We start from the raw sequence: 8,366 nt of genomic DNA on the forward strand, positions 1-8,366 counted from the left end.
TATCTTGTTTGTTTGTTTCAAGATATATTTTGAATTCCCTTTTGATTCTTCCTTTGATCCATTGGTTGCTCAGAAGTGTGTTTAATTTATACATAGTTGCAAACTTTTCAGTTTTCCTCCTGTTATTGATTTCTAGTTTTAGACCATTGTGGTCAGAAAAGATACTTGATATTATTTCAGTCTTAAATTTGTTGAGAGTTATTTTGTGACCTAACATGATCTGTCCTGGAGATTGTTCTGTGTGTGTGCCTGAGAAGAATATGTATTCTGCTCTTCGAATGTTTTGCATATGTATTTTAGGTTTATTTGGTTTAAAGTGCCATTCAAGTCTGTTATTTCCTTATTGATTTTCTGTCTGGATGATGTTTCCATTGTTGAAAGTGGGATATTGAAGTCCTCTACTGTTATTGCAATGCTGTCTATTTTTTGCCTTCAGATGTGTTAATAATTTTTAATATGGTTAAGTGCTCTGATATTGGGTACATACATATTTATACTTCCTTTATCCACTTGATGAATTGAACTCTCATTTTATAATGACTGTCTTTGTCTCTTGTACAGCTTTTGAGTTAAAGTCTATTTTGTTTGATATAACTAAAGCTACTCTCTTTTATTCTCCATCTGCATAGAATATCTTTTTCCATCCCTTTACATGGATTACCTTTTTCCATCCCTTTATTTTCAGCTTGTAAGTGTCCTTAAAGCTTAAGTGAGTCTTGTGTAGGCAGCAGAGTTAGGTCTTGTTTTTATATCTATTCAGCCACTCTGTGTCTTTTAATTGGAAAATGTAAACCATTCACATTTAAAGTAATTTTTGATAGCTAGGGACTTAGTATCTCTACTTCTTTCATTGCTTTCTGATTGTATTGTAGTTCCTTTCTTCCTCTTTCTGTCTTTGAGTTGATTTTTTTGTAGTGGTATGCTTTGATTCTTTTTTTATCATTTGTGTATCATAGGTTTTTGCTTTTTGATTACTATGATGTTTTCATAATACATCTTATAATTCTGTTTTAAAGAAGCTTATAACAGGGACGTGGTTCCATAGTGTAGTGGTTAGCACGTCTGCTTTACATGTGAAGGTCCTGGGTTTGTCCTCCAGTGGAGACATGGTCCATGGCCTATGGCCATATCACCCTGAATAAGCCCAATGTCTGATCTTGGAAACTAAGCAGGGTTGGGCCTGGTTAGTACTTGGATGGGAGACCACCTAGGAAGACCAGGTGCTGTAGGCACAAATAAAAATAAATAACAGTAGTAAAAAGAAACATAATTTAACTTCCGTTGAATAAAGAGTTCTACATGTTGCCCGTCTCCCACATTTTATGTTGTAGATGTCCCAATTGACATTATTTTATATAGTGTATACGTTAACAAAATGTGGTAGCTCTGGTTATATTTAACATTTTTGTCTTTAAGCGTATATGCTCGAGTTCAGAGTGATTTACACACCACCACTGTGGTATTAGAATATTTTGAATTTGTGTATATATTTACCTTTGCCAGTGAATTTTGTATTTTAATATATTTTCATGTTACTAATTAGCATCCTTTTATTTCTGCTTGAAAAACTCCCTTTAGCATTCCTTCTAAGGCAGTTCTAGTGATAAATTCCCTCAGGTTTTGTTTGTCTGGAAAAGTCTATATCTCTCATTTCTGAAATCCAGCTTTGCTAGGTAGAATACTGTTGGTTCACAGTTTTTTCTTTTAGCACTTTTTATATACCATTCCACTCTATCTTGGCCAGAAAGATGTCTGCTGAAAAGTTTGTTCATAGCAATATCAGGATGCCCTTGTATGTAATGAATCTTTTTTTTTTTTTCCCTTGATGCTTTCAAAATTCTTTTTTTCTTTTTTGATATCTTGATTATAATGTGTCTTCCTGAAGATCTCTTCGGGTTGAATCTAGGGAATCTTTGAGCTTCATGTACCTGGATGGACATATCTCACCCCAGATCTGGGAAGTTTTCAGACATTAAATAAGTCTCTGTCCCCTAATCTCTCTCTTTTTGAGACTCTAAGGATGCAAATACAGTTGTCCCTCAGTATTCATGGGGGATTGGCTCCAGGAATACCATGATGGGTACCAAAATCCACAGATGCTTAAGTCCCTCATATAAGTTGTCATTGATTTGTGTATAACTTATGTCCTTCCATATACTTTAAATCATCTCTAGATGACTTAAAATACCTAATACAATGTAAATTCTATGCAGATAGTTGTTATACTGTATTGTTTAGGGAATAATGACAGAAGTCTGTATATGTTCAGTACATATACAACCATACAACCATTGTAGGCCTAACTGCATGTCAGCGACAACATAACATTTCAACATATACAGATAGCTTTCGTTTTATGATCCAAAAGAGAAATATATAAAATAAAACACAATATTCAAGTATGTAGAGACTATATAAATTCACTCTCTTTCACTGTGTTAACACGAAAAGCCTGGTTCTTGTCTCTTGATAACCTTCGAATAATGATGATGATGATTGCTGTATGGTGCCAACAGTGCCAAAGTGGTGAGGTAACAAGATGTGTGGCACTGTAGGTAAGTAGTGAGTCATCGGGTTAACTCGAACCTTCTAGCAGGATATTAGACAATACAAGCAGCAGATGAATGAGATGCAAGGTGAACAGCGCTCAAATGAGTGCTGGAGAGAGACTGATCTGTGCAATGGCAGGAGACTGCAGCAGGCTCTGCTACATATCACCTTCTTCTTGTAGATTCAGCATAGTGCTCGGGGTGTGGCAAATTTTTGCTTTTTGGAATTTTCTAGAATTTTTTGTTCTAGGATTTTTGATCCACGGTTGATTGCAGATACAGAACCTGTGGATACGGACAGCTGACTCTTGTTCTACGTGATGGGGTCCCACAATTCATGTAAACTTTCTTTAATCTTTTTCATTCTAATGTCTTTTTTATTCTCTGGGTAATACTGAGATCTGTTTTCAAGTTTGCAGATTTTCTGCCTATCGTTGAAGTTCTATGTTCACTTCATTGTATTTAATTCCACAATGTGTGTGTGTGTGTGTACATATAATTTCGTCAAATGTCAAGTTTTGTTCATGAATTTTTTTTAAAATTCTTTTTCAGGTAACTCACAGACCTTCATTTCTGAGGAGACAGTTACTAGAAAATTATTGTGTTCCTTTGGTAGGGTCATTTTTCTTGCTTTTTCACTTTTCTGATGGCTCTGCATTGATCTCTGTGCATTTGAGGGAGCGCTTCCCTCTTCTAGACTTCAGCCTGGCTTTGGTGGGAAAGACTTTTGCCCGAAGGTGGCTGTGAGGGCGCCGGCTGGGTGGGATGCAGCGTCTTTGGTTCCTGGGAGAGCACAGTGGCCTCGTTTCAGCGCAGCTCCGTTAGGTCAACGTTGGTGCAGACCAAGGGGATCTTCTGTGGCCAAGACTGCAGAGGTCCCGCGGGTGGCAGTGGTGGCTTGGACTGTTGGGATCCTCAGAGGCAAAGGCTGCTGGGGTCCTCCTGTTTTCCTTTTTTGCTCATGGAAGACAGTTCTAGCTGAGGGGATCCTTCCTGGCCCTTGGTCCAACATGTTTGGCACTCAGAGCAGTGGTGGAGCAGGGTTCTGGGATCAGGTGCAAGTGGAACTACAACAGTGGCTGGGTGAACGAGCACAGGTGCATTTGCAGCTTCAGTGGCACTGGTGTCTAAGGTATGGGTGTTTGCAGATCTCTTGAGGAACCAGGGTCTGGGTCTCTGGAGCTCATCACAGTGACTTGGGTGGGATGGGGCAGAGGGAGATGGAGCAGCAGCAGCACAGACCCTGGAAAACAGTGCAATGATGGCTCAGGCCCAGAGGGCAGAGTGCGATAGCAGCACAGCCTGGGGGTGGCGGGTCAGAGTCTCAACTCTGGCCCTAGGAGGCAGTCTCAGAATAGCAGCAACACTTCCCTGGTGGAGGCCCATTAAAGCCACATGTTATGATCCAGGGAGGAGTTCGCAGAGCAGCAACAGCTCTGATCCTACATGTGGCAAAGAGCTGTGGCATCCTGATCTCAGAAAGTGGACATAGCAGCAATTGGGCACAGCAGCAACTCAAACATAGCTTGAGACCTAGGGGCAGGAATTGATGCATCGCCGGCACCAGCCCCAAGGAGGAGATGCAGCAGCAGAGGCTTGGGCAGTTCTGTCAGCAGGGTTCAGTGTTGGTGCAGGCTGTGGGGTCCTCACTAGCAACAGCTGTAAACGTCTTACAGCAGTGAGGCTTACTGGGCCTCTCCCCTCCTCTTCTCCTGAGGGTATCTCCCTTCTGGTAACTTGCTGCTGTGGCTTGTGAGATGAAGTGATGCAGCTAAAATGTTGCCTACACTTTTCTATGTACCATCCTTGGTTTTTGAGCTCTGCTGGGTTTTTGCTACTTCACTGTAGTCCAGAGCTTTAAACATAACTTGCCCTATTGTCAGTTCGTAGTTGTTTATTATTGTTTTTGTTGTTTTATGGGGGAGATGAGCATTGAAATTTCCTAGCCTCCATCTTTCTGAACTTACCCTCTTCCTTTTCATTTTTATTTTTCATTTTTAATTGTTCTGTTGAGTCTCCATCCTCCCTTCCAATTTGGTATACCTCATATCAAATGGGCGATTTTTATTGTGATCCTTTGTCTTTAAGGTATTCAGTACTGCTAATTCTTACAAGGAAAATGCTTAAGAGACAAATGCCATTTAGTATTCCTGAAAATCAACAATATTAGTAATCTTTTGTTTATATCAGTTTTTATTTTTTAATATTGCAATATATACCATATAGTAAATATTTATTACTATATATGTAAATAATTATTACTAAATATTTAAATAATTATTATTTACAAACCTTTGTTTTTTCCTTAACCATTAGCTCTATTAATTTCTTTGCTTTCTACTTTTACTTGTTATGATATATTGTCATACTGGGTTTCTGTTGTATTATTTCAAGTGTACAATCTTTAAAACCAACTAAAGTATATACTGGGGCACTGTGTTTTGTTTGTGTTTTGTTTGGTAATCTATTAGATAAAATACTTCAAAACATTTGCTGTGTGAACGTCTTTTTTGCCTCTTAGGGACAAGTTTTCACCTAGATCAGAATGAAAAACAATAAGATACCGCTATGTTATCTATTAAAAGGGATATGACTAGTTTAAATAGTTATTTTTTTAAGGTGATGCCAGTTGCTTTGTTCTATTTAGTACATCATTATGAATATTATCCCCAAAATGATCATGCAAAACAGGATAATTTGGAGGAGAGGAAAAGAGCTGGTAGTAAAATCGAGGAGAAGTAATCAAGTTAACTGCATGTTTGGCATAGGCTGTAGGTGGGGTCACCAGAAAAACTACCAGCCTCTTGTTTGAACTTACCTGTATGTGTTATAAAACCTTGATAGGATATATTGTATTTTGAAAGAAGACTTTCAGCATCTAACCTAATATGGAGAAATATAAACTCCTTGAGAACAGGGACTGTGACTTCTCCATCTTTGATTCCAACAGCGGATAATTCCAAAACCGTCCTGCACATAATTGAGCCCAGTGTTAATAAATGAATAATAGCATTAAATATCCTTTTTAGAACTATACTTAAAATTTTCCTCTCTGTTCTGTACTATGAACCTATATTTCAATTTTCCTGCCCCTACAAAGCTTCCAAAATCCATAAACTTGTTAATCTAGACCAAGGGTCAGCAAACTACCACCCATGGGCCAGATCTGGCCCTCTGCCTGTTTTTGTGTGGCCTATGAACTAAGTATGGTTTTTACATTTTTAAATTGTTAAACAAAATCAAAAGAATAATAATATAGGTATTGTTTTCTGCAAGTCCAAATTATAACACTTCAGTTAAGACCTATGTTAGCATAGTAATGCCTTTTTCTGTAAAAGGAAAAATCCTCTTTGGATTTTCTTTTGGTTAGCAAAACAGATACCCGTATAAATCTTCTGTAAAAGCAAAGTTGTATAATACAAACTTCTGGAAAGCAGGAATACTCTACTTTATGCCATTTCAGTTTATGACAAGCCACAGGAATGCTGTACTTTTGGATAGCAGGGGAAACATGTATTTTGTAACATGAAAATTATATGAAATTAAATTTCAGTTTTTATAAATAAAGTTTTATTGGAACACAGCTACCATGTTCATTTGTTTTGCATGTTAATCTCGCTGCTTTTGTGCTACAATGGCAGAGTTGAGTGGTTGCAACAGAGACCATCTGGCCTGCTTGGTCAAAAATATTCATTTTATCCTTTGCAGAAAAAGTTTGCCTATCCCTGCCTCCTTGATCAATATAAGTATCTATCAATAAATGAGAAATCGACTGTGGTAACATGATTACCTAGAGCTGAACGCTAAAGTATAATAACAATTGCAGGAAACAGTGAACACTGAACACACTTTAATCCATTGTTTAACAACAATCTGGCAGGATTATCATACCGATTTTATGAAAAAATTAAGATACAGAGAGGTTAATTTGCCAAAATTTAATTAAGTGGTGGTGTTTCAAATTAGACGATCCGCGCTGTGCCTTTGTCCTTTTGCCCTTTGCTATGTCATCTCCCCTTACAGGCGTCTGCTCATTTGATATTCTGTGAACAGAGAGGTTGTCCTACATAGTCTGAACATCTTCTTAGTACAGTGTAAACTAGACATTTTCAGTGTCTGTACTAAATGTTACGTATCAGGAAGTGATTTGATGTTCATTCTTCGAATGGAACAAACATACGTATACTGTTCATTTCAAAGTTGACAAGATCGAAAGGCTTGTTGGGGATAGGAGTGAGTAGGGAAAGAAAAAGTTTATGTTTAAAATTTTCCCAGTTTTCTAAAAGTGAGGACCACATTGAATCCAGTGAGACATAGAGGTCAAAGGGCCCAAGCTTGGCTGAGGAGACACTGAGGGGTAGAGGTAAATTTTTACGGATCCTGCCGCAAGACATGAGAAAGAGGCTGATGAGTCTGAGGCATTAGCTACATCTGCTTTTGTACTTCTAAATGAGTATTCTCAAGGAAAATGTCTTTAAATTTCTTCAGGGTGACTACTGATAAATCATTGTGGATATAGTATGATCAATAACAAGTTTAGAATATCAATCTTTTTTCCCCTATTGAGCAAGAGGACAAAATAAGAGAAAGCATATGATTTTCTGTTCAGTTGATGACAATAGATGAATCAGAGATTGAAACTTCTCCTTCACATGTCCATTCTTGGTTGCTGACCCTGCTCCTTAGAACATAAACCTGCTTTCACTTTTGATTTATCATTATCGGTGAAATTGTGATTATCATAGTCACATAGGCTTAAAACTTGGGAATTATTTGTGGTTCCCCCTCTCCTTTTAGCATAATGTCCTTTGATTTTTTTTTTTTTCCAGCCACAGTTTCCTTGTCCCAGGCTGTTTCCTTCCTAGCTACCCAGACTATTGTTAAAATTTAACTGACTCATGTCTCTTGCTCTCTCTTTGTATATACTGCTGTCATTATAAAAGTTTCCTAAACTTTTGCATAGTGAACTCAGAAACCTTCACATTTCTCATAGGATCAATTATACCTCTCCATTGGCAAGTAAGACCCTCACCCTCCACAGTCTGGTTTCTAGCTACCTTCCAAGTTTTATAGCAGCCATCTGCTCTGGGCTAATCATCATTCCTGTCACTGTCATACCTGCATCACACCTACACCACCCCACTTCTGTCCCCAGCAAATTAGCCTATCAATCTTGTTTTCCCGATTCTGGTTTTTCAAAGCCCTAATTTGAGTCCAGCCTTCTCCTTCCCAGACTACCCTGACCTTTAACAGTAACTCCATTTGTTCATTACATTTTTGTTACAGTCATCGGACCCTTAATTTATGCTGCACAGATTTGTATTTACCTCAGTGTTTTTAATTTTTCTCCAACAAGGTTGTAATTCTTCAAGTGCAGGTACATGTATCCCTAGAACCTAATACATAAGGGATACTGAGTTACAAATAATTAGTGGTGGTCAAATACATTCCATGAGATCAGTACCTTTTCCTCAAATTGCAAAAGGTAGAGAGCTTAAGTCTTGACTACTCTGATAAAGGAGTTGCTGCTTGGGCAGAGTTATAGGCATGAGCTGTTCCCGTCCCTGATACTGTGCACCATAAATAAATTTTTAGAGACTTGGACTTGATAGCAGAAAGGTTTAATTCTGTCTATGCTTGGTTTTCCCTCTAGGTGCCAGGAAAAGCAAACGAATGTGAAGCTCTCCTTCCTAGTCGTTCAGTCTGTGCACTGCTGATAAAAAACTTGCTCCAAGAATTTTTGGCCTTGAAAAGGATCATTGCTTAACCTTTCCTCTGTCTGGAACAGTGATTTTCAAACTTTTTTGCACAAGTACT

The 8,366-nt window shown here is 38.1% G+C and overlaps 1 pseudogene; it reads left to right on the forward strand.

Moving 5' to 3' along the window:
* The first annotated feature begins 1,116 nt into the window (after positions 1-1,116).
* On the forward strand, positions 1,117-1,232 carry LOC118609529 (annotated as a pseudogene).
* The last annotated feature ends 7,134 nt before the right edge of the window (positions 1,233-8,366 follow it).

The sequence above is a fragment of the Rousettus aegyptiacus genome, unplaced genomic scaffold, assembly GCF_014176215.1.
Source record: "Rousettus aegyptiacus isolate mRouAeg1 unplaced genomic scaffold, mRouAeg1.p scaffold_m13_p_11, whole genome shotgun sequence".
NCBI lineage: Eukaryota > Metazoa > Chordata > Mammalia > Chiroptera > Pteropodidae > Rousettus > Rousettus aegyptiacus.